Source organism: Parasteatoda tepidariorum, chromosome 2 (assembly GCF_043381705.1).
Source record: "Parasteatoda tepidariorum isolate YZ-2023 chromosome 2, CAS_Ptep_4.0, whole genome shotgun sequence".
NCBI lineage: Eukaryota > Metazoa > Arthropoda > Arachnida > Araneae > Theridiidae > Parasteatoda > Parasteatoda tepidariorum.
In genome coordinates, this window is record NC_092205.1 from 86,282,154 (window position 1) to 86,308,984 (window position 26,831).

The 26,831-nt window shown below is 28.9% G+C and overlaps 1 protein-coding gene and 1 long non-coding RNA gene across 4 annotated transcripts in view; one reads left to right on the plus strand and one right to left on the minus strand.

Annotated features, from left to right (window-relative positions):
* The window catches only part of CCA (Crustacean cardioactive peptide), a 123,511-nt gene that overhangs the window by 95,327 nt on the left and 1,353 nt on the right, over positions 1–26,831 (plus strand). The window lies entirely within an intron of this gene.
* LOC139425027 (uncharacterized) overlaps positions 1–26,831 on the minus strand; it is a 152,161-nt gene that overhangs the window by 43,656 nt on the left and 81,674 nt on the right. For 2 of the 3 annotated variants that reach the window (XR_011636205.1, XR_011636206.1), the window contains exon 2: positions 25,207–25,422. This is a non-coding gene — a long non-coding RNA (uncharacterized lncRNA). Of the gene's footprint in view, positions 1–4,998; positions 5,192–25,206; positions 25,423–26,831 lie in introns of those variants that run through there. The other variant, XR_011636207.1, reaches the window with a different exon arrangement.

Consider the following 26,831-nt stretch of genomic DNA (forward strand, 5'->3'; position numbering starts at 1 on the left):
CAAGTTTGTTGATAATAGAAATTAAAAATTATTGAGGAATTTTTCTTCAAATGTTTGGCGTGTTCTGTTCCTGAAAGATTTACTAATATTCTGGAGATTTTTTTCAAGTTCTTCGGCCTTTTCCTTAGGGAAATTTTGTTTCTTATTTGCTGCTAAAAAATGGCGTCTGATTCAGTCAATGATTTCGATAGAACTAAATGAAAACGTGATAAATTAATGTCCGATATTTACAGGCTCCCGCTAGACGGCGTACTCGAGCGTTGCGATCGCGAATTAAGAAAACAAAATAAAAAATGCAATTTTAACAGTACAGGTAAATGCCTTTACATTACTGTTGAAAAATATTTATCAAACAATATCTTTATGACCTATGAAAACAATATCTTTACTACTTATAGCAATTTCATGCTGATGACAACCAAACCAATATGAAATTTAATGTGGGAAAACTAGATCCTACCGTGTTATTTTCAGGTATAGTATGCACTGACAAAAATGGAAAATTGCGACCTCATCATTAGATTTCTATGTATAGTAAGATAGGAAAATTGGCAAAGCTGTATAGCAAAAAATAATACCATCCCGATCTCATATCATCACGGAAATCAGTCATTAACATTTTTGAACTTCCAATCATCACGTCTGCGTAAAAACAGTTGTTGTTCCCTAATTTTTAATTGGGCTTATTGGTTTTGAGTAATCCATTAAAATGTAACTTATTAATGACTTATAAATAACTTATTTGATGTCATTTTTTTTATTTTCTTCAAAGCACTGTCCTTTTGTGAGAAAAAAAAATTTTTTTTAAAAATTTTGATTATGATGAAAACTACATTCATGTATTTTTAAAAGAAATTAAAACGGAATCAGATGTGGAGGATTTTTTTCCAACTTATGAAGGGCAGCAAGTAATGGAAAATGTAAAAAATAATTCTTAGCATTGTATTATATACACGCCATTTTTTAAAAAAAATATTTGCAATAGCACCAAAATAAAATAAAGTTTAAAATCTGTACAAAAAGTTTAAAAGATCAAAGATGAGTTAAGTCTATCAAAATTGTTGCAAAATTCATTACAAAATCCTTTTTTATAGGCTTCTATTGTGTTGTTCGCCCTTAATGAATTAAAAGATAGTCCATAATTCTGAAATAAAGTCTAAAGTAATTCTAACAGAAAAATATGTTTCAGTTGATCGTTCTTAAGAGTAAAATTCGAAAAAAATTCTATCGAATATCAAACGGATCTTACTTGATATATTTTCCCAGGGGCCCAGCAAAAAGAGAATATTTGAAAGGTCCCACAAAAGGATTTGCCCTGGGCCTCGCTTATCCTAGCGACGGCTCTGTCAATGTCTCAATAAAATTTAACATAAAAGCATCAAGAAGCTGCTACGTTACATTCTATTCCATTGCGTGCTTGTTTATAATAATTTTGCATTTTTATCGATCCCTTGGGAAAAGCTTTTCAAAATATTTAAATTGATGCCTACAATCAATTACATTGTTTAAGTAACCTATGTTACTTATTTATGATAATGAGACAGTAACAAATTTTTCTCGTATTCTATTAATCTAATTTACTGAATTTATGTTTCTTTATATTCAGTAATATTTCCTATCCCACTTAAATGTTCCATTATCCTTTTCATTTTAAATTTGGCTTTTCAGTGTCAACCAAAATTCATTTTTTGGGTTGGAAAACTGCTGTCTAAAGTTTACAAGTGCGCCATTAAATCTCTTTTTTTTTCAATCTAATTCTAAGTAATTTTTTCTGTTATTAATGGAATGACTTTAGAAATAATTAACTTTGAATTCATTTTTTGGTGACATGAGCTTTCAACACAAGCACATGTTGCCACAGATACAGTTAAAAACTATTGTTCTAACTGGAAAAACCATGATTTTTTTTCCTTAAAAAATTCTTAGGCTTAAATATTTAAAATTATCCACTATTTTACCAAGCGTAACCAGATACTCACCTGAAAGAGATGATGATTAATCAATCATCAGGCTATTTTTCATGACTTGGTTATCTGGGTCTTTTAGTTTCTGTGATTGATGGCATGAACTCTGTGTAGATATTTTCTGAATTCTGTGGCAATATTTCTAGGAATGATCATTATTTCCAGCAGGTTAACTGCTCTGTTCACACATCGAAACTTAAGCAGCCATAGTTCGATGATTTGGTGCTTGAAAATTAGACTTGCCTCCTCCGAGTCCAGATCTAAATCTCATAGAGCTTTGGGGTGAATTAGATCGCAACTAAAGGAGCCAGTCAAATTAACCAGCTAGCACTCACTTACATCAGTTATGATGATCTCCTGATGATGATCTCCAATTTCTAAGGCCACCTACCAAGGACTGATGTTAAAAAGCCTTCCAGTGTTTCAATTTTCAGTATTCCAGTTTTTCTTCTGAAAGATTCTTTCTTTAAGACTGTTATGTAGTTTCAAGCAATCAAATACGCGTTTCATGTTCTTGATATTCCACATCACGTGAAAGTTCAACTCGTCGCTTAAGGAGTTAATTCAATAAGAAATCAATTTTTTTCCATCGTCATGAGTAGCACGACGAAAGGTAGGCAAACGTGGGCCAAAGTTCATCTTTAGAAAAGGTTTTTAAGCAAATCTTTGGATGCCAATGGTCCTCCAATTCTTAATATTTGGGATTCTAGAAACTCTCACAACTGCATTTATTTAATACAATTTAGGTCACCCACATTTGCCTACCTTCGGCACTGTGCAAATAAGCCAACAGGCCTTTTGACAGGGTTTGAATCTTTCATTCTGTAAACATGAGTAGCTCAATTTAGTTTATTGATCTTTATACATTTTATATATCTAAACGATAGCAGGCTGAAGCATCTATAAATTTCTGCATTCTAGCATCTTCTCCAACAATCATTTTCTTTTATCCCACATAGAATAACTCATGAAAAAAAAATTTTTTTCAATTTAAAAAAATTTAGTTTAATAGGATAAAATTTAGCTTAGTAGGATAAAATTTATTTCAGTATGATAAAATTTGGTTCAGTATGAATTTTTAAAATTTAGGTACAATTAATCTAGACTCTAAATTTTACCAAATTGATCTAAATTTTATCATAATGAACCAAATTTTATCATACTGAACTAAATTTTATCCCATTGAACTTTATAAATTTCATAGATCTAAACAATAATAGCCTGCAGCATTTAAAAATTTCTGTATTGTAGCATCTTCTCCAACCATCATTTTCTTTTATTCTGTCTAGAACTCGTAAAATCATTTTTTCAATATAATAAAATTTAGTTTGATAGAATAAAATTTAATTTAATGAGATAAAATTTAGTTCAATGGGATAAAATTTAGTTCAATGGGATAAAAGTTAGTTAAATAGGATAAAATTTAGTTCAATAGCATAAAATTTAGTTCAATGGGATAAAATTTAGTTCATAGAGTCTATATTCTTGAATTTTGAAAATTATTGAAATGAAATATTAAGAACTATAACACTATAGAAACATAATAAAATACCAAATCTGCATTAATTATATTTGGATTGAAAAAATTTAACTCAATGAGAAAAGCAATTGCTGATTTTTCAAAACAGTTCTTATTTTGACATAGACTGCATGCACATTGATGTGCTTTTGAATTCATTCTTATTTAGATTATAGCTTTTATTGTACAATTAAAAGATGATCTAATATTTGGGACAATTTTTAAAGATCTCCTTCATTTTTTATAAAAGAAAACTATTATTTAAACGAAAGTACTATTAAGGGTGTTTAAAGTACTATATATTTAAACGAAAAAGATAAACCTAAAAAAAAATTATACACTGAACTAAAGTAATAATAAACAAATAATAAATTTTTAAATATATCCAAAGAAGTTTAGATAATTTAAAGCGCCCAAGAGTATAATAATTTCATATTTCAGAAAATAGCATTTAAGTTTATGAATAATTATATCATGCATATTCGCGGCAATTCAACTATAATGAAGATAATGAAAATAGAACGCTAAAATGTTCACGAAATACGAATTTTATCCCTATATTTTTTATATATATTTTCTTATGTCTTTGCGTTCTTATGCGTGATTAGTTTATTTTTACTTATTTTACTTTAAATGTTTATTCATGACATTTTATTATTGTAATAGAAAATTATGTTTTTTTTCCGAAAGAAATATTTTAATTTTGGAATATAGAAACTTTAATGAGGGTCCATTTTTGTGCTACTATATCACCTTATTAAGCATAAAAAATTGTTTTCAAATCTTCCATAAATAATTTTAAAAAAGTGCAAAAATAAAAATGATAAAGAAAGAATGTTATGAATTATTGATGCAACAAATTTAAGAATAACTTTTTTTAAATTAAAATTATTCAAGCTTTAATTTGTTTTTTAGCATATCGGCTATCTAAAAAAAATAATTCATTTTTTTATTTTATTTTTGCATTAAAAATGAAAAAAATAATCTTAGATTCCAAAAAAAAAGAAATTAACATTTGAGCTGTACGCCTCTGAAGTTTTCTTCTTTAATATTTGAGATTAAGGTTAAAAAAGTAAGAGGAAATGATAATATGGAAAAAATATTCGAAGTTTCAACGTCAATTCTAGTTCAATGGAACGAAAAAACATAATAATGAAAGACCCGGAAATTATACTCTAAATTTAAACTAATTTTTTGAACATTTTTTTTCTTGGAATTGAAGTATTGCATATAAATTATTTTGTCGATTTCTTATTGGTTACAGAGATATCCATTAGTGAAAGTGTAGGTTTGTCCAAATTGTTTTTTATTTCAAATGTTTAAAGGTTAAGGGGGTCTACAATGTGGCCCTATAGATTACTTTTATGTGTATACATAATAATGAGTTGAATAGCTTTAAAATGAGGAAATTCGAGCTTAATATACAGTATTCGTACATGACATTGATATTTGTTTTTTATTGTATCAATATATGTACAGATCAAATCTCCTTAAAATCGGTCCAAAAGTTCTAGAGATAATCGACCAAGTCTGCAAATTCTCTTAAATTCTTACTCCAGTGAAAGTAGTGCAGTTTTTAAGAAATAATAACTTGATATTTACTTCAAAATAAACAACTTAAAATTTCCAATTTTGATTTCCAGCATTAAAAAACTTACTGTAAAATATACTTTGGCAACTTTCCTTGTAAGTCTTATTATTTGTTCATCTGGAAATAAAAACAATTTTTCCCTATTTGAAAAAATAATAATAATATCACTACATAAAGAAAAATACAAACTTTTAAAACAGTTGCGTTCGGAACCTCTTTATGAAAATATTTTATGAAAAGAAATAATAATAATTCGATAAACCACGTCAAAACATTTTAAAAAAGGATTAACTAAAAAATGAATTTAATACAATTTTCAAAAATTTAAATATTTATATGCATATATATAGACTCGCAAATGCATCTTTCTAAATGAAGAGAAAAAAAAGCTAATTACATTTACCAAAACCAATTTTTCAAATTTTGTAGTCTTTTACTTTCTTTTAAAAGAAATTAAATTCTTGATCATTAAAGTTTTAACCACGCAAAATCAGTTTCATTTATTTCTATTCATATGAGAATTCTCAGATAGAAACTAATAATTAAAAAAGTAATTAATGTGGTTTTTCAGCAAAACTTATTGTTTGAATGAAGGGGAAAAAAAGAAAGAGATACATTTCATAAATAGGGAATTTAATGGGATTTCTTGCCTCGAAGCAGAAAAGTAAGGAAAAAGAGCTTTTTTGAAAAGAAAACTTTTTTGATCGTCCATTTCTCGAGTCATTAGAACAAAGAAACAATTAATTGCCGCTATAATTTCCAAATTGAGCAATTTATAACTAGATACTTTTTTTTATATCTCTTAACTAAATCGGAAAGAAATAAACTCTTGATAGCTTACGAATGTTTATAAGAGAAGATGCGGGTTTAAACATAATCTAACAGCCAAAGTTCAATACGGTTCTAGGAGATTAATGGTAGTTTTAAAAAATTTAGGATTCACTTTAACTTAAGATTTTGCTTTGTTTTGTTTTATATTTTTTATTATTACTACTTTTGAAGATGATGATAGAGATTCTTTATTGGTTACTTTATTTTATTAACATTTTGAAGCAAAATGTTTTTAAAACATATTTTTCATACTTTTTTAATTTTGTGCTAATTTAACCAAAATGGGTCAAAAAATATTATATTTGGCATTTTATTAATTTATGGTCAGGAACACTGGTATCTTTTCCTACGTTAAGATGAAATATTCCAAACAAGACTCACTTCCAAACAAATAATTTTTCAAATTTGCACTTATTGGTAATGATTTAGTTCAAGAGAAACAGTTATTCATCAATGATTTTCTTTTAATTAACAAAAAATTACTGCTGCATTTTTGAATATGACTGAAGAAAAAAATTTAATTACTTTTTTTTTGGATTTTATAAGTTTAGAATAAATAAGATTTCGATAATCTAACCGATTTCTTTTCAGTAACTATTAGATTGAATTTTTATAATTAAAAATACCAAAATCTATTTTTGTTTGTAATTAGAGCAAAAGAAAAAAATGTATTAAAGGGAAACCGATGTTCCATCGGCGCCAAAGAGTTAAGTCGCCCAATCATGGAGTAACGACCACGAATTTTGGTCTTTACTTGGAATGCATTTTAGAGGGTTATATTTACGGAACCCACTATACTTTTAGAATTCTTATCAAACTTGGAAATAATAAAGTATGGGTGGTCACAAATTAATTTTAAACGGTAAAAAAGAAATAAAACGGGTTGCAAAATATGATTAATTATAATGCAGGAAGGCGGTGGCTGTATAAACAATAAAACCGGTTTAATTGCGGGAGGAAACAGACAGGAGAAGACTTGAATTATCTTTAAATTTCAACCTACAACTAAACTTTTAATGCTCGCTACTTTCTCCTTTTTTTAATGTAATTTGTCAGATTTCGAGAGCGCTATTCTTCTCTGTTTGGTTAAATATTAATACCTCTAATATTGCAACCCCAATGTTTCTATTTGTAATTCATTTCTAATTCATTACTAATAGTACATATTAGGAATGAATTTTACGGAGCATCTTGTATGCTGGTTATTCCGTGTTATAATCATTTTGATGATTATCATTCTTCAAAACGAAAGATTGAAGTTAGTTTTCACACAAAAAAAATTTTTTAATTTATTTTAAGGCTTCCTGATTATGAAAAATATATTATAAGGGAGGCATTTTTTTGGTTTCTATTAAAAAATTTGTTTAAATTATTTTGTTGAGAACGGAACGCATAACATCGGAAGCTTTAGAACAAAAAAATTATTTATTTTCTTCGACATTTCGATTTTTTTTTAAATAAAAAGCAAAATTTTTAAAATGCTTTCGATTACGAAAATAATAGAATAAAAATCAGAATGATTAAAAATACAGTTTACTAATACTCAACACTTATTACTTGAGATACTCTAAGTGGTATAATCGCGTCAAGTAAAAAAAAGAAAAAACAAATTATTTTTGATTGAATGATCGATTTAGATTGCTGTAAGATTGCTAAGTAATTAGCGCAAACAATATTTTAAGTGGCGAATTTATATTCAAAAATCTACTTACACTGAAAAAACTTTTTCTAAATGGATTTGCATTTTTAACCCGTAAATGAGGTGAGATTCAATCTAAAAAATATGATCCCAACAATATGAGCAAAAAAGCATTCGGAACTTCGAACACCTCTGCATCCCACAGGTGTTTGCTTGGTTATTTTGAGCACTGTGTAATATAATTAATAGGTGAAAATTCGATCATTATTCCGAAAAGTATTACAAATATATCAAATAATGGAGATGTAGCAAAAACTAGCTACGCATTAACTCGAATAATTGTTCTAATTCTCTAAAATTTCTCAAAATTTCTTTCCGATGAAAATTGATTTTGGTGAATTTTATTTTAAAAATCTGGTAATATGGTGCTTTATTTATTTTACATACTATTTAAAAAAAAATAAATCTAAATGTTTAATTTTGAGATGAACGAAAAATTACTTCCTTGCATAGAAAATCATGCATTGTAAAGCTATTAAATTAAAGAAAACCCTCACGTTAAAAGCGTTAATCAAATTGCAAAAACCCTAAACATCGGCATTATTTTAGTGTTAAAAATGATTTATTTTAATCCAAAATAAAAATTCTGAATCAAACGATGCTAAGATTCTTTCTAGAAATAAAATATTTATATTTTAAAACTGAAAAAAAAATTTAATTTGAATTCTTTGTGACTCGTGGAACAATAATTATCGCAAAATAAATGAAATTTCGAATAATAAAAAAAGAGTGGATGAGTTTCGTTGAAAGTTCTTTAGATTAACACTTCTTTAAAACACTTTACGAAATCATGCATAATAGGTATTCGGGGCATTAACATAAAAGTCATTTTAAGAATCGAGACTGGAAAATACCCAAACGTATTTAGTTAAATTATTTCAACAGTAAAACCTGCTTTACTTTTTTATACTACGAAAATAGGAAATGGCGCATTTTAGAAAATGGCACTCATGTTTTCTGTTTATCTAGTAAAAAAACTGAAGTTTTAAAATTAAAGAAATAGAAACTACTCTCTTTATTTTCGAAAATAAATTTGTAATTTGCTAATTTAAATACTTTCAAAGAATTATTTGTTTTCAGCTAAAATAATGCAATCAAATTAGAAATAAATTAAATTTTGAGTATTACTTCATGTAAGATAACATATCAATAATTAAAATAAGATTATATATCATTTCGTAATTTATAAAAATGTTTAAAAGAAAAAGTTTAAAAGAAAAATCAGCTGTGAAGAATCTCCAATTTATTGGACCCGCAGGCCAAACTCGGCCTGCAGAAAAGAGTTAGATCGCCAAAATTTATTTTTACTTTAATTCAAAATTTAAATAGTGAATAACTCTTAAAGAAGAATAATGAAAGAAAAAAAAACACAATTCATACGCATTAAAAGACATGTCCTGACTGACTGATTCATGATCACAGAGCCTACCCTTTGGAAGTTAGAAACATGAAATTTGGACAATGAGTTTCTTTTATGACGTAAGCATCCACTAAGGAAGGATTTTTTTGATATTCCGACCCTAACACCCGTAATTACCAGCACGAATTATCTTCAGATAATCCATGGATACGAGTTAATTCCGGAGATTTAAGCGAACGAAACGTTAATCCTTAGCCAAACTCTGCAAATGGACAACGGGTTTCCCCTTCACGAATAAGACCCGCAGTTTATTCCTCTTTTTGAGGAGCTAATGGCGAGTAAACCGTGGACCAAGCTTGCATGCAAACAATATGGATGTCTGCTGTCATTCTTTTTTAGTTTCTAAAACTTGAATTTCTTGAAACTTTTGAAAGTTTGCAGCAAACCAGGTTCGAATCCGAGTGATGGCTGGTCGAGACGAATTCTGCACCGACCACAGTGCTGAAAAAATTCTCAGTGATACACGAATCATGGGTGAGTCCCTTTGAAATCGGGCTAAGCGTGGGAGGTTTTCGTGGTTTTCCTTTCTATATAACGCAAAAGCGCATTAGTTCCACCAAAAAATCCACCACGAAAGTAAACGGAAGAAAGAAAACAAAAACGAGTTATCTGTATGGATTAGAGAAGGATTCGAAGAAGAGAGGCGTTTTGGTCTTGTGAGAATCAACTATAGCAAAGTAAGGATTGTAAGGATTAAGTACTTAGTAAGGATTAGCAAGAGCTGAATCAACTATAGCTAAGTTAAATCCGTAGTTAGCAGCGAGAGAGCAAAGGAAGTTAAGTTCGGAGTTTAAAAAAGAAGACTTAGAGCAAAGGTTTAGTACGCAGAAAACGAAAGTATGAAAAGCAGAAATTTTCTGACAATCAGATGATTAGAATTAACACGAGGGAATTAAGAGATGTCAAAATGCTTACGCTAAGCAGAGGTGGGAAATGATCAGGGTATTTAGTTATACGAATATTTAAAAGGTAAAGAAAAATTAATTTCAGCGTCAAAAATAAATTTAATATTGGAATCAACCATATTGACAACAGAAAGTAACTCTTTAAAATCAGTATCACTGTCTACTAAGACAAACGCATCATCAACATAACTTTTTCACCATTAAATTTGAACAATTAAGAAACAAATTCTAAATAAGGTATGGTTATTAATCATGAAAATTTTCAACTGTGAATATAGTATTTTGAATATTTTTGGAAGTGAAACTTCTAACAATATTTATACTTTTAAAAATTTCTCTCGTTTTGTTTCCCGATTAGTACATCTTTCCCCTCCATCAAAACTATACTATTTGTTTTTCTTTCTACTAATGTCCTCATTTTTAATGCTATTGATTGTTTTAAACGACAGTTGCAAGAATTCCCATTCTTTTTTATGAAATGGAGGATATTATCTCCCATGTCAATTCCTGTATTCCATTCAATGGTTATTTCTATAAACAAATCGAGGGTTCAGTCGTGGGCAAGCCCCTCTTTTCTATTCTTAAGAACCAGGCATTATTTCGAAGAAAATGTTTTTTAATTGGTCAAATTCTCATGATGGAAAAGTTATGTTGACGATACGTTGGTCTTAGTAGACAGTGATACTGATTTTCAAGAGTTACTCTCTGTTGTCAATTAGGTTGACCCCAATATTAAATTTATTTTTGAGGCTGAAATTAATTTTACTTTACCTTTCAAATGTTCCGATAACTAAATACCCTGATCATCTTTCCACCTCTGTTTAGTGTAAACATTTTGCCCTCTCTCGATTCACTCATGTTAATTCTAATCACCCTAATTGTCAGAAAATTTCTGCTTTTTATACTTTCTTTTTCCCACGCTAAACCTTTGCTCTGACTCTTCTTTTCTAACTCTGAACTTAACTTCACCTGCTCACTTGCTGCTAACCGTACCCTTCTATAGTTGTCCCGCAGTGGACTGATCGTTAAGACATGGTTCCCAGCAGATCATCGAAGTCAAGCGAAGGCTGCGGTCAGTGTGCGGGTGGGTGACCACTTGGATCAGTCTGCTTTGGGACCGAGGGTGTGCGGTATTGGTCCTCGTTAAACTGTTCTACCGTAAAGTGCTCGACTTCGTGTGCAGGTCGTCGGGCTACTGAAGTGGGGGTGCCATCCCCTCTACAGAGGATCAAAATTGTGGGGGCATGTCTTCGGATCATCCTCAGGGATGTTTCCCAGACCGTCGCCAATAGCCCATTGTGCAGCTCTAGTGTGACGCAAATGAACAACAAGAACAGAACCTTTCTATAGTTGATTCAGCTCTTGCTAAACTCACTAGACCCAAACGCTCCTTTTCTTCGAATTCTTACAGAGAACTTGTTTATTTATCGTTTTTTTCTATTTGTTATAAAATTGCTAATATCCTCTCCGTTTTGGTTTTAAAGTCATGTTTATGCTTGTTAACAAAATTAAATTGAAGTATGTTAAAGATCCTATAAGTTTTGATAATCGCTGTCGCATTCCTTGCCAGTGCGACTTTGGATACATCGGACAAACTAGGCGCCCTTTAAAATTTTGAATTAAGGAACGGTATAGATATGTCCGTTATCAAAATTTCGAAAAGTCATAAATTGCTGCACATGGTTGGAATCTTGAAAAAAAATTTAATTTTGACAATGCCGAATCTTGTTTTATTCATTTGAATGCTGATCCCCTTGTTAACGATATCAGTTCCTCATCACCTTTCCATAGCCCATCGAAATTGTTTTATATTGATTTTCGCTCTTGGCCTCTGTGGTTTCTTGTTCTGTTTTTCACCTTTATTTTTCCATTTTCGTTGGCAAGTTTATGTTTTATATTTCAAATCACTTTTGTTTCTTCTCATTCACGTAAGTTTTGAAAATGGGCGCCTGTTTTTAAGCGCTTGATACATGTCTACTATTATTTCCAAATTGTATATATTTGAAGCGGATGAAGTTTCTAACTAAGTAATCCTATATTAAACTAACTAACAAAAGATATTTACATTGTTTGGTGCAAAAAAAATAATATTTTTTTCCTGGGCTAATAAAGATAAAACATTTCTGCTACAAGTGTCCTTTTTTTCATTGTTAAAACTAAAAATTGATATCAATATATTTATTTTGGAAATAAAATCAGACAGATAACCCCCTGCATCTGCATAATTTATACATAGACCATTAGAGTTGAAATATATAATTGTATAATAATATTAAAAATTAAATATATTTGTTTTAAAAATTTTCTATAATGAAGAATTTTTCAATGAACTCCGGACTTTTATATTCAGTAACATTTTCTTGAACTTAAAAATACATCTTTGGTCTAAAAATGAATGTTTCATTTAATTTTTAATAAATGAATCAATTAAAAAATTAAATAAAGAATGTATTTAGAACTTTGACTTTTGAAATAAACTTTAAAAGTTCCAGTGTAGTGTTACTTATCACATACTAAGCAAAAGATATGACATATGGGATTTGAAAAAGCAATGAAACAGATGCATGACGATCATCTGCCTAATAAAATTTCGCAAAATACCTTTTTTTTAAAAATATATAAATAACAAATAAACCTATCGTTGGCAGTCTAAGTAATACAGTTACATAGTACTATAATGTCGAATCAAAAATGAGAATTTCTGAACATTAATTTTATTAGGAACTTTATGCAGTAATATAAATATAATAAAAACATATGAAAATAATTTCATGAAGAATATTTTTTTGAATTAAATTTTAAATTTCTGTCAACAGACATGTCTAACATTAATTATTGTTCTTTGACGTTAGTTGTAGATTGTTGTTGTTGTTATTAATTTACGTCGCACTAGAGCTGCACAATGGGCCATTGGCGACGGTCTGGGAAACATCCCGGAGGATGATCCGAAGACATGCCATCACAATTTTGATCCTCTGCGGAGGGGATGGCACCCCCGCTTCGGTAGCCCAACGACCTGCGCGCGAAGTCGAGCACTTTACGGTAGCACAGTTTAACGAGGACCAATACCGCACACCCTCGGTCCCTACGCAGACTGATCCAAGTGGTCACCCACCCGCACACTGACCGCAGCCAGTGATGCTTGACTTCGGTGATTTGCTGGGAACCGTGTCTTAATGATCAGTCCACTGCGGGACTCGTTAGTTGTAGAAAAATTAAATTTTAGCAAATAATGCATCGTGGATTTTAAACTTCTTATCTAAATCATATCGCTTTTGTAAATATAGTAAAGCATTGACTTTTAAATAAATTAATGTAAATTGTATTAGCAATTTTCCTTTTAATAATATAGTTAACGAAATATATGGAATTGTTGTTAAATTTTTAGTTAGAAAAATTTAATTACAAATATCAGATTGATGTCGAAATTCTCTGTACACTATAAATTCTATGAAAAACATACAGATCTGAAAATACATTTAAATACTACTGCATTTTCACTTGTTTTCTATCGAAAGCACTGAGTTATTTTTATTTCTTTTTATTCAATTCACTTCTCTGGTTTTCGCTCCTTTAGGGTTGAAATACACCAGCAAAAAATATTTTTGTTGAGTATTTACATCATTCATTATGAAAGTTAAATTCTTTAAGTAAAAATATGTTTCTTATGTAAAAGTGCGACAACTTATCACATTTTTTTCAAATAGTAAAGCCAAATTTCTACTTATTGCTTAGCTAGTGTGATGTTAGTTATTAAAAAAATTTTATACTGTTTGCGAGAAATTTTGTAATGGAACGTGAAATTGCGTAAAAATTAATTAAATTAGGAATGTAAAAATAAATTAAATTTAGTGCATAACAAAAATAACAGATAAAAACCGAGAAAAATTTAAGTTCAGCTAAAATACAGAAAAATCAAAGTTCCCAATTCAAAATTTTTGAAAGTTAATAGCTTCTACTGTTTATAAATAGCTCTGAAAATAACCAATGAAAAAGAATTCGTAAAGTATGGTAGAATTTGTCAAACACATGCCTGAAGAATTTATATGAAATAATCAGAAAAATGTAGGCAGAACTCTTTATTAAATAATATTTAAAAGAAATAATAAATGACTTTAATTCAATTTTTATTCACAAATAAGATAATCGGTATTTTTTTTTCAATTTTAATTAAAAATTAATGTTTTATGGTTATTTAAGTTTTGTTTTATATCTAACTTATAAAACCGAAAGTTATATTGTGGCATCCTTATTTACAATTGTATTTAACATTAACTTTAAATGTGCCTTAAATTAAAATAAAATATTTTAAATATAATGATACTTAAAGAAAAACAGTTAATTATATTTCCATGGGTGCATTTTCCTGACCGTTTTAAATATTTAACTATCTTCAGCTATTACAAATGTTTTGTTATTATCAAGTAGAAACAATTTTTTTCCACACTATTTTTATTATTTTTAAAACTTATAAATTTTAACAAGCGTATACTGTAGATGTCCAATTAAAGTAAGAGTAAATTTTTGTTTGATCATTTAATAATTTTTCCTAATCATCGTTCTTAAAAAATATAAATGAACACATAAAAATTTCTGTTAATAATGATTTAAAATATATATTAAAAAAAAAATTGGGGTTACAATGAAATTCTTGGGGTGATAAAATAGAGAAACGCTATCGAAGTCTTTCGTATCACTAGTGAGGAAAGTGAGATTAAAAATTAAACAAAGTTTGATAGTTAGATTAAATTTTGGAGATGCTTCTACTCATTGTCTTTTAATTCTTCATTGATCACAATGATAAACTGATTTTGATATTTTTAGATTTTTAAATTTGTTACGATTTTTATATTTTGTTCTTGCTGAAATAATTTTTCCAATACTTTATATGTATATATTTTTACTTCATATCTGAGCCAAAATTATAAAAATATACATTGCGTTCTTTGATTATTGATGATCATTGAACATCAACTATTGAACATTATTATTGAACATCAACTATTTGACTATCGTCGGTAACTTTCAAGGATAAAACCAGTTGGAAGACTACATTATTTTTGTAGTTGACTACAACTACCTTTTTTTTTAATTGTAGTGACTAAAATCTAGTTTGGAATTGTAGTAACTACTTCACTACTTTAAGGAGGCGATCTTTGATGGAGAACTTAATTTAGGCCTACGTTCAAAATGATTTTTAATAAGAAATCGTTTAAAATGAATCGTTTAAAATGATTTTTAATAAGAAATCGTTTAAAATTAATCGTTTAAAATGATTTTTAATAAGAAATCGTTTAAAATGAATCGTTTAAAATAATTTTTAATAAGAAATCGTTTAAAATGAATCGTTTAAAATGATTTTTAATAAGAAATCGTTTAAAATGATTTATAATAAAAAATCGTTTAAAATGATTTTTAATAAGAAATCGTTTAAAATGATTTTTAATAAGAAATCGCTTAAAATGATTTTTAATAAGAGATCGTTTAAAATGATTTATAATAAAAAATCGTTTAAAATGATTTTTAATAAGAAATCGTTTAAAATGATTTTCAAAAAGAAATCGGCCTACGCTAAATATAAGGGAATAATTAAAAATTATTTATTCATGTTTACATGAGCCAGTTTGTTATTCCAAAACATTTTTTGTCTAATTTTTACATTTAACTTTTAACTTTTCATGCTTTTTTCAACAGCGAATATTTAATTGAAGAATAGCGAAACTATCAAATACTTGCTGTTTTTTAATTGTTTAATGCTCTCATAATTCCTCTAAGAAATTATGTGCAAATAAAATACGTCCCCTTCCATTGAAATAACATCAATGCTTCACGAGTCTGCATTCGCATGCGAAAGTGTGACCGAATTATTAATTATCTATCTCTCGTAACTGTTAGTTTATATATTAGTTATACTTCATTTTAAATACGTAATTTCTATCAACGCCTAGCTGCAGCCACAGAGTCATTCTCATTGCATCCATTTGACGGAACTGAAGATGACATCAAATTCGACAAATTAGTTGTGTTAGAGCCGTGTTAAACCTAAACTAACGCTAATAGTAATTGCCAAGAATCGCTACAAACTTTTTGTTCTTTTTTTTGCATTGCACTACTTACTAAACTATTTTTTTTTAAAAAAAAAGTAGCTCACAACACTACAAACTACAAAAAATGTAGCTCACTACATTACAAACTACAAAAAAGTAGCGCACAACACTACAAACTACAAAAAAGTAGCGCATAACACTACAAACTACAAAAAAGTAGCTCACTACACTACAAACTACAAAAAAGTAGCGCATAACACTACAAACTAGAAAAAAAGTAGCGCATAACACTACAAACTACGAAAAAGTAGCTCACTACGAACTACAAAAAAAGTAGCGCACTACATTGGTTTCACTACTTGCAGTGTGCTACTTCCGACCACTGGCTGAAACCAATCGTAGTTGCTCCTTGAATTTTTTATGTTTGCTAAAATTTTTATGTAAATACTAATAAGAATTTTGAATATTTAACTAAGCAAATAAAAATGAGTTCAGTATTTTTTTCATAAAAATTATATAGATAAAATATTCAATAAACTAAAAATATATNGTACCTATTAAAACTGACTCAATACTATGCTTTTTAAATATGGATACAGTGGAAAGAGGCTTTTGACGGGCCTTCGAAATTTATAAGTTACCAGAAAAAATCACTTAACTGTGGTAAATTGTACTGTAATGACTATCATAAGTTAACCTCGAACAACAGCATAAAGCCACGTGATACTAAATACAGTCAATCTTTATTTTGATTGGATGGATTGGAAAACGTGCTTTGCTTAATGTAATAAAGTAAAACCATCGATAAAGACAAACAGTAATAAGTAAAAAAGAAATTTAAATTATTTTTGCTTTTTTAATTGCGTTGATCTATGCTTTTCAGTTTAACGCATGACTTCCTAGTGTTGTTCAGTGTTAATTTATTGATTATTTTCTTTTTTTATTTATTCACCCCTTACAAAGAATGGGTATTCAGCTAGTTTGTAAATAAAAATGACATGTTCATGCTAAAGCCTCTTCTGTCGAAAAATTTAAACACAAAATTATACTTACTTTGAGTCTTTATGTATCATACAAGGAAAATTAAATACCATCTTACCATTTTGTTCGTTCTCATTGGACAAAAAATTCTGTACCCGGTACTGCTCAATGAATGACCACAGGACTTCCAACTTTGCGAGCTAAGACCTATCCAGCACGTGCCGATGGGTCTTAGTACATGCTCCATAGGACTAAACGAAGTTGAGAATCGAACGATGGTCAATTTGGACAGGAGTCCGATTCCGTGACAGTTGTGCTACTGCGGCTCTCTATACTCATTATTAAGGATTTGAATTATTATTAAAAATTCATTTATTATTATTAACTTGACTTTTATTATTAAAGATTTGATTAGTACTGATTTGATTATCGATTCGATTATTTAACATTCGATTATTAAGGATTTGATTGTGCCTTGGATTGTGCTTGTGGATTGTGCTATTCCTTTATTATAAAGCATCTCATGATATTACCTCATTATGTGATGTATGATAATATTTAATAACCTTTTTTCAATTAAAAAAATCCTGAATTTATTTAAAAATATGTTTTATTTACTTTTATAATAAATTTTATGTAAAAGAACTGTCCAGTCATCATACGTAAATAATGAATAAAATAATACGTAAATAATGAATGAAATAAAATAACGAATATAAAATAACTATTTAAAATTCAGAAGCAGCATTTAAAATTATCTTTTCTTGTAATTGCTAAATTATCGCTTTGACTAAAAACTATTAACAAGTCTTCAGTTTTACCCTCCCCTCTCCCAAAAAAGAAATTTTACAAAAAAGTTTTTGGAATAAGTTGCAATTTTAAATCAAGGAAAATCGATTAGGTTTGAACTACATAACAATGGAATCAAAAAACATATTTTGCTATCATTTAAAAGAATAATGAGTTATAGCACCTTTTTTTCATCAATAAATAAAAACAAACTTTTAAGAAATCGCAAGGGTTGTGGAGCAAAGCGAGCTAGAGGGGAAAGTTATTTGTAAAAAAATCACGTAATTTTATTAAATTTACTTCTCTTAAAGCCTTTTATAACAAAATTAGAGACCGAAAAATAAGCAGAAAAAAATATTCCATAACATCTCGATACATTGTATTTCTACCAGGTATTAGAAAACTAAATATTTTGTCTTTTCCGCATGAAACAATAACAGATGTTACTAGCTAGGAAATAATCAATTTCATGGGAAGGAAAAAAAAACGAAAAATATTCCTTATGTTCGAAAATAACTTAGTACAGATACATTTCAGGCTGTATGTTTATTTTTGGGGAAAGATTTCACTAAAAATATTCTAAAATTTTGTCATATGTGTAAAAAATACAGATGTTTAAATAGAAAAAAATGTATTGAATCTTGAATAAACCTGTCTAGTATTAAAGAAAAATGAGTTACAAAGCTGCTGATGTCAATTTTTATAATATCTAAAAAATATGCCTACTAGTTTATTAGCTGTTTTTCGTAGGGGAAAAAACGACCTATTAAAAGTCAATAAATCAGTATTAATCAACATTGCGAAATCATGAACAAAGCATGGTGCAAGATATGCTTTAGTTTTAACCATTAATATAATTTCGCTCCGAAAATTATGCCATTTATTACTGATAGAAGCTAATGCAGAGTGGTTAAGATCTACCTCGGTTAAGCAGTTTTTCCTTATGAATAATGGAACAATGAATAATAACTCAGTTTTTATATTTATTTTCAGAATCGTTGATTTTACATTATTTATATGTTTATACGAACAAGTTTAAAAGCGTAAGAAATAACAAAATGAACTCAATCTTTCGGATAGTTTTCTAATTTGCTGACATCTCTTTAGTTTTAATGGGCTAACCTTTTTTAATGAGCTATATTCTTGACCATTAATTTTAATGAGCTAAATTTTTGCTGCATTTTTTACAAGTACTTGACTTTTGCTTAAATCAGGTGTAGGGATTTCAAATATGAAGTTAGTTTTGCTCCTAAAGCTATAGATATTTTTGATATAATTTTTAAGTCTATTTCTTGTTCAAAAGTCTGTTTTGACAAGAATTATAGAATCGATAGAATTATTTCTTGTCGCAAAATGTTATACATGACAGGGGTAAATGCTGCTATAAACTTCTAGAGTAGTTAGAATATATCATCAAGATTAAAACTGCAAATAAAACTCCATATCCATAAATGTCCAGCTAAAGAGCACTATTATGAATTGTTCAAAGGAAAAATCTCTTAATAGAGAAGCGACCCTAGCGGCGTATGGTGACGTTTCCTGGAAAGCGTTCCCATGCAAATTTAATCTTGATGATGTGCCGTTACTGCCCAAGAAGTTTGTCTAATAATCCCCTGTTATCGATAAAATTTTTAAACTAGTACATTTCGACAAAAAATAGACATAAAATGTCGTTTGTGTAAATGTCTATTTTTTAGACGTAAATGTCACTAACAAAAAATTGTAGCTTGTAGAGAGAAACTGATATCAGATTTGAAATCAGTGATGTAGAAACATCAAAGATCCGTTAAAAAATCTCGCACAACAGAAGAAAAAAATTGTTTCCTAATTTCATTTTTGAAGAATGTGTTATGTGAATTCGTATTTGGTTCAATAGAGCTGTAAGCTGGTAAACATGGATGATATTATCTTTGAAGTAATTGATAAAATAAAATCGTCTGCAATTTACATTTAACAATGCATAACACTAAATAATTTCGAAAAATTGCTTCAGACATCAGTTTCGAATGGAATACGTAAACAATTTTAGATAGTTTTTAATTTAACCCAAATGAATTCTATTTATGTTCATCTGACTTTAACTACAGTGAAGTTCGTTTGCAGGAAATATTGTGAGAAACATTATTTTGCACTTATGAAGAAATTTAAGCCAAATGAAATTTGGCTAAAAAAATACTTAGTCAAAAACGTTTTATATTAATAAAACCTGCGAATCAAGTCCTACTATCGCTTATATTTAATGAGCTAAAAGTACCCAGTTTTTTCTATTTAATTAGCTTCAAGATTTTAATAAGTTCTTCTTAAAAGCAGTGCTTACTCATTTTCGCGAATATAAAAACTATTTAAAAATTCAAATATATTCGAACATTTACTGAAATCATAAATTATACATTTTTCTACCTTTAATGGAAACATTTTCTACCTTTGAAAAAGCCATTTCTGCAAATTCTTATTCTTCTTATTTATACAAAAAGAGCACTAATCAAAACAAACTGTTTTGAAATACGCCAATATAACTTTTTGCACATAAATAACTGAAAACATTTTTCTAGCTAATTTAAAATCGACAATACGAACTGATTGCAAAAGAATTTTTTATCCTTAATTTAATAAAAAGCATTTCTTGCATTTGAGCAGTGTAATATTGAGTGCTTGATTACATATGCATGCATTTTATTGAAAGCAAACATATCCTTCATACTCCCCTTGCATTCTAAAAACAAGATACTTTCAAAGTTGCATTTGAAATCAGAGAAATAGTGCATACATGGATGCTTTTACATAAATGAAACTGAAAAGATACCCATGGGAGTTGCTCAAATATCTTCCTATTTATATAATCGATTCTTATTTAAATTTTATTGTATCCTGAGAACATTCTTTTACGAACGTTATTCATAGAAAACTGGGTCTTTTTCATTATTGTTAAATATTAGATGTCAGCTATTAGTTTTAAAATATTTTATTTCGTTTCCATTATTTTACTCGAATTAACTTTTGAGTAATATTTTGCATTCTCGGTAAGTTTTACAACTTGTATTTAGTATAATTTTATTACAAATGTATATATTTCAATACATATTCAATAATATATATATATATATATTCAATTTACATGTACAATATGCCAGTCTAGACAAAATTCTTTAAGAAATAGGAGAAAGAGAAAACAATTCTTTTTTCCCTAATATTGTATTCGAGTTCAAAAGTTAAATGTCAAAATTGACTTAATCTGGTTTTAAAATTTCTTCGCGTAAGTAAAAGAATAAAATTAAAATTTCAAAATGCATGTTTTCCAAGTTAAATTAAGAAACAAAAAATAATTTTCGGAAAAATTGCGAAAGATAGAAAATTCGGAGATGATAAGAATGTAACACAAACTCAAGCCTTCCCTGTGTTATTCTTTAGGATTGACAAAAACAAAAATATTTTATTTTTAGTCAACTAGAAAAACAAATTTTACTAATGTTATTTTTTCCTATAACTATGCGTTTGGTATTTAGCTAAAGCCGGCAGAAAAATCGACGCTCAACTGCGCTAATTTTACTTATATTGCTAACAATTGTTTGGCTAAAGTTTCACAGTTGGAGTTGAAATTTAGTTAGTCAAAAATTAGTCAGTCACTCTAGTTAGTCAGAAACTGGATGGGAGTCGCATGATATATGAAACAAAATTAACAGTTCTTCTTTTAATGATCAAGAAATTGTTAAAACGTGTATTTTGTACCCAGCACAGAGCTCTAGTTGAAATTTGAGGAGCACACTATTGCTATACGGAAAGAGATTCAAATTTTGATTAACTGTAAATTATTTTTGGTTTTAATATAACGATAAATTCTGTTTGTAGTGGTCTGGAAGCAATTGAAACTTGTATTGCTATCAGAGATAGAGCGCTTGGTGATATTTCAGCTCTATAGTTAGTCAGAAAGAGGTAAAATGTTTGATATACGTTGAATTTCGATAACAAATTCTCAATGGAGATGAAATGGTGATAAATTCTTTTTATAGTTGCAAAGAAAGAATTTTAATATTTTCAACAGGCACGGAGTTCCGAAGATATTTGAATGCTCTATTTAGTCTGGTGGCAAATTGCAAGATTCCTCTNAAATGTATATATTTCAATACATATTCAATAATATATATATATATATATTCAATTTACATGTACAATATGCCAGTCTAGACAAAATTCTTTAAGAAATAGGAGAAAGAGAAAACAATTCTTTTTTCCCTAATATTGTATTCGAGTTCAAAAGTTAAATGTCAAAATTGACTTAATCTGGTTTTAAAATTTCTTCGCGTAAGTAAAAGAATAAAATTAAAATTTCAAAATGCATGTTTTCCAAGTTAAATTAAGAAACAAAAAATAATTTTCGGAAAAATTGCGAAAGATAGAAAATTCGGAGATGATAAGAATGTAACACAAACTCAAGCCTTCCCTGTGTTATTCTTTAGAATTGACAAAAACAAAAATATTTTATTTTTCTTCTTCTTCTTCAGCACGACAGCCCCTTAGAGGCCTTGGCTGCCTCCCAACGCCTCCTATCCATGGCGATTTTTTTCCAGTTGTTAATCTTTATTATTTGAGATCTTTAGTAGTGTCGTCCAGCCATCTAGTTGGAGATCTTCCTCTGTCCCGAGATCCAGAAGGATTTTAAAAGGTGGCGATTCGTACTGCATTGTTTTCTGGACCTCTCCAGATATGGCCAAGCAATCTTAATTTATTGCTTCGGATAACCTGCACTATCTGTGGCTGTCCATAGAGTCTATATAATTCGAAGTTGTATCTGATTCGCCAACAGCCTCTTTCTTATTTTATTTTTAGTCAACTAGAAAAACAAATTTTACTAATGTTATGTTTTTCTATAACTGTGTGTTTGGTATTTAGCTTAAGGCCGGGCGAAAAATCGACGCTCAACAGTGCTAATTTTACTTATATTGCGAACAATTGTTTGGCTAAAGTTTCACAGTTAGAGTACAAATTTAGTTAGTCAAAAATTAGTCAGTCATTCTAGTTAGTCAGAAACTAGATGAGACTCACATGATATATGAAATTACATTAATAGTTCTTCCTTTAATGATCAAGAAATTGTTAAAACGTATATTTTGTACCCAGCACAGAGCTCTAGTTGAAATTTGAGGAGCACACTATCGCTATACGGAAATAGATTAAAATTTTGATTAACTATAAATTATTTTTGGTTTTAATATAACGGTAAATTCTGTTTATAGTGGTCAGGAAGCAATTGAAACTTGTATTGCTATCAGACATAGAGCTCTTGATGATATTTCAGCGTTATAGTTAGTCAGAAAGAGGTAAAATGTTTGATATACGTTGAATTTCGATAACAAATTCTCAATGGAGATGAAATGGTGATAAATTCTTTTTATAGTTGCAAAGAAAGAATTTTAATATTTTCAACAGGCACGGAGTTCCGAAGATATTTGAATGCTCTATTTAGTCTGGTGGCAAATTGCAAGATTCCTCTCTGATGGACACAAGGGTGGCGAAAAAAATTTGTTTTAGTAGACTCTGCTCACAAACCCCATGATTGCTTCTCATCCCACATTTTTTTCCTAAAAGTCGATATTTTCTGCAAAAAAAAACCTAATCTTTCGTTGATCTATTAATCATAACTAAATAAACGATAATATCAGTTTAAAAAGTATTCCAAATTTAACGTACGAAAATTAAAATTTTAACGTACGAATACAAATTGCGTGACCCAATAAGAAGAAATAATTTAGAATTTTACCCGTTAAAGATCATTAAGAATAACAAAATGTACAAGTCAGGAAAATATAACATTTTCTATTTTACATTTTAAATTTATGTCGGATGTGTATTTTTATTTTAAATAGAATTTTAAAGCATAATTTTCCTTTGTATAATTTTGTCTATTGAATACTTAATTTTTAGGAAACAGCTTTTACCAAGCTTATTAGAATAAAAAATTGTCAGAAGACTTATATCGTTCTATTCTTTTTTTTATTTATTTTTCTAACAAAATGTAATTTATTTAATTTTATTTTTTGTTCGAAACAACAAAAATTTCTTTTTCTTTTATGTATATATTTAAAAATATCCATAATGAGTTTGGACATCTTTTATTTAAATCATGACATTTAAAGTTTTTTTATAGAGAAGATAATAGCGAAAGCGGTAAAGATAAATTATGATTATTTATTACATAATGCTTAAATTTTGAATATTATGTCACATTTAATGTCTCTGGAATATTTTATTGTTGACATTTTATGCCAAAACAGTGTTTTTTTGTAGACAAGAAAAATTCTTACCAAAACTGAAATGCATGTAAATTACAGTTACTTTTCAAATAAAATCTTTTTTTAAAAACGGTAAGAGTTTAAAAGGGAAAAAAACATTCCGCATCAATTCTGTTACTCTGTTCCGAAATTACAATATTTGAAATCACAAAAAATACTTGTTTGCTGAATACATTAAAGCATGATGTTCTGGAATATTCTAAGAATATATATTTTCCTTAGCATTTCCTGAAAGTGAACATTAATATTTACACCTTTTACTCCCCCCCCCAAAAAAAAAGTTAGGAGTGAGGGGAAACATTGTATTGAAAAAAATCCCTAAGGGAAAGTAGCTGGAACAAAATATATATTAAGGAAAAGAAAATGAACGTCATTATTGACATACGCAGTCGCTTTTATTTTCATTATTTTACAGTAGTAAGAATTTTACTTTCAGTTTTCTGTTCATAAAAATTGTGATGAATAATAAATAAAGGCTGTTTCGCATTTAGTAAAAGAATGTTTCAGTTATTTTGGATTCATTATGATGCTTAAAGTACAACTGAGGTTTCTAAACTAGGTCGATTTTTTTCTCGTGTTTATCAATGCCGATTAAAAACAGACTTTTTTTTAAATAAAGACTCAGTTTTTTTAAAGAAGTTCAAAAATACAAATACTATGATGAATATTAAGAAAAAAATTTAGAAAAACTTGATTTTAGGACAATTTTAGAAAAGCTAAGTACAGAATTATTATTTTTATTTAAATAAATCTACCTTAACCATTTAACTCTTTGTGAGGAAGGAAAATTTATTCGAAAAATATATTCAAGAATAACCATAAAAATTGTGATCATAGCATGCAGAATGAAGGGATCTGTTTTATCTTAACAAGTTTTAAAAAGAACTTGTTTTTAACTTAGTTTTAGAAAAGCAATATCCAGATTTATTATTTTAATATAAAGAAATCCAGCTTAACCATTTATTGCTTTTACCAAAAGTCTTAAGTTATCAGTCAACCTTAGTCATAAAGAGTCAAAATTAGTTATAAATCAAATTTTTAAAAGAAACTAAAACTTTTTTTTGTATCGTTATATCACTACTCTTAGATCCAAAGCCCTTAAAATAGAAGTAACGCTCATTTTTCTTAACAAGAATTTTAAGAATTTTTACTAAAATCCAAAACAATAAATACCTGTTACGAGTATCTGTTCCAAAAAATCAGACCTTTTGCTTCCTTTTATTTGATTTCAGCAATAGTAATATTCGGAACAGCTAAGAATCTCGTTGACAGATACATAAAATGTCTTCACTGTTTATTCCGCAATTAGTTGGACAGTCGATTATACCTCAGTTTAAAGATATGGGTGGAGCAATCCTGGATGCTATCAAGGCGTGTTGTTTTTATTCTCTGGAATGTAACATACAATCAACAAATGCATTTAAAATTGGTTCCTCTTTTTCAAAATTTATAACAAGTAAACAATTGCTGATGAATTAACAATCATATAATAATATCAAGATGCGTTATAATGCCTGTATTTTATTCTAAATTGTTCAGTTAATCGCAAAGCAAAGTTCTTACTGAAACAAATAAATGAATAAATAAGAAATAATTTATTGGCAACAGAACTGATTCACAATTTTAGACTGCTATTTTGTGATATATCTTATGAGATATGTCTTGCTCTCAGAATAACTATAATAAAGAGTTGGACTAAATGATTCATTTAATTTCAAAGACCTGTTTATTTGCAAGCACACGACACACAAAAGGCCTGGTTTCTTAGGACAGGACGCCGTCAGCTGGAAATCAGCGCTAACCTCTGATTGGTCCATTTGTGAGTTTGATAGTATACGTCATCGAACGCTCATCTTGAACTACAATTGCCGTCCAACTCAACTGCAGTTGGATTACAACGTGACGTTAACCACAGAAGCAATGGCGGACAACATCCAACAGCACATTGAAATCAGCCAAGATTTTGATTTTGACATTAAACATAGCTTCTTCATTAAACATAGCACTCTTCATTTAGCTCAGCTATAATGTGTTTTTTCTTGGACAAAGTCATTATTTGTTCTCTAAAACACTGGTCGACAATAACAAAATCAATACAAATTCAAAATAAATATTTGTTTACGTTATTAACGCATGCGCAATGAGAGATAATGTCTGCGTTGGACCGACTGCTCACGCTGAGCTAACAAAAAAGTATTTTTTTGGCGTCAGCTCTACGTCAACTTTCCGCTGACGCCCAGATAAGGCGCTAGTTCTAAGAAACCAGGTCTTGAGCTAACAAACCAGTATTTTGTTGGCGTCAGCGGGACGTTGACGTCCCGCTGACGCCCAGATAAGGCGCTTGTCCTAAGAAACCAGACCTTAAGACGAGTAATACTTGGAAACATATACTCTTAGAGTGTCTGGTTCATACTGCAAATGTTCAATATGTGCAACCATCGTTTTTGCTATACACATATCCCAATAGTGAACCAATTTCGACTACACATTCAATGACATGTTTACAACAATATCAACATGTTCAACATGTTTCTATCAATATCCATCACAGTAGTAGTGATGTTTTTCTGCATTGTTATTGGCTATGTGTGTACATAAATACTGAAATTCACAAATCGGTATTGGGGGTATATAAACTTGGTCTTTCATTTGTTTATGTATCTCCAATAACAAGGCAGAAACACACAATTGCTGTTGTGGTGGATTTTGATAGAAACATACGGACGGAATTAGTTTACAATTGGAGTGTTAATCGGGTAAACAAGTTTGCATATAATTGAACATGTGTCGTACGTACC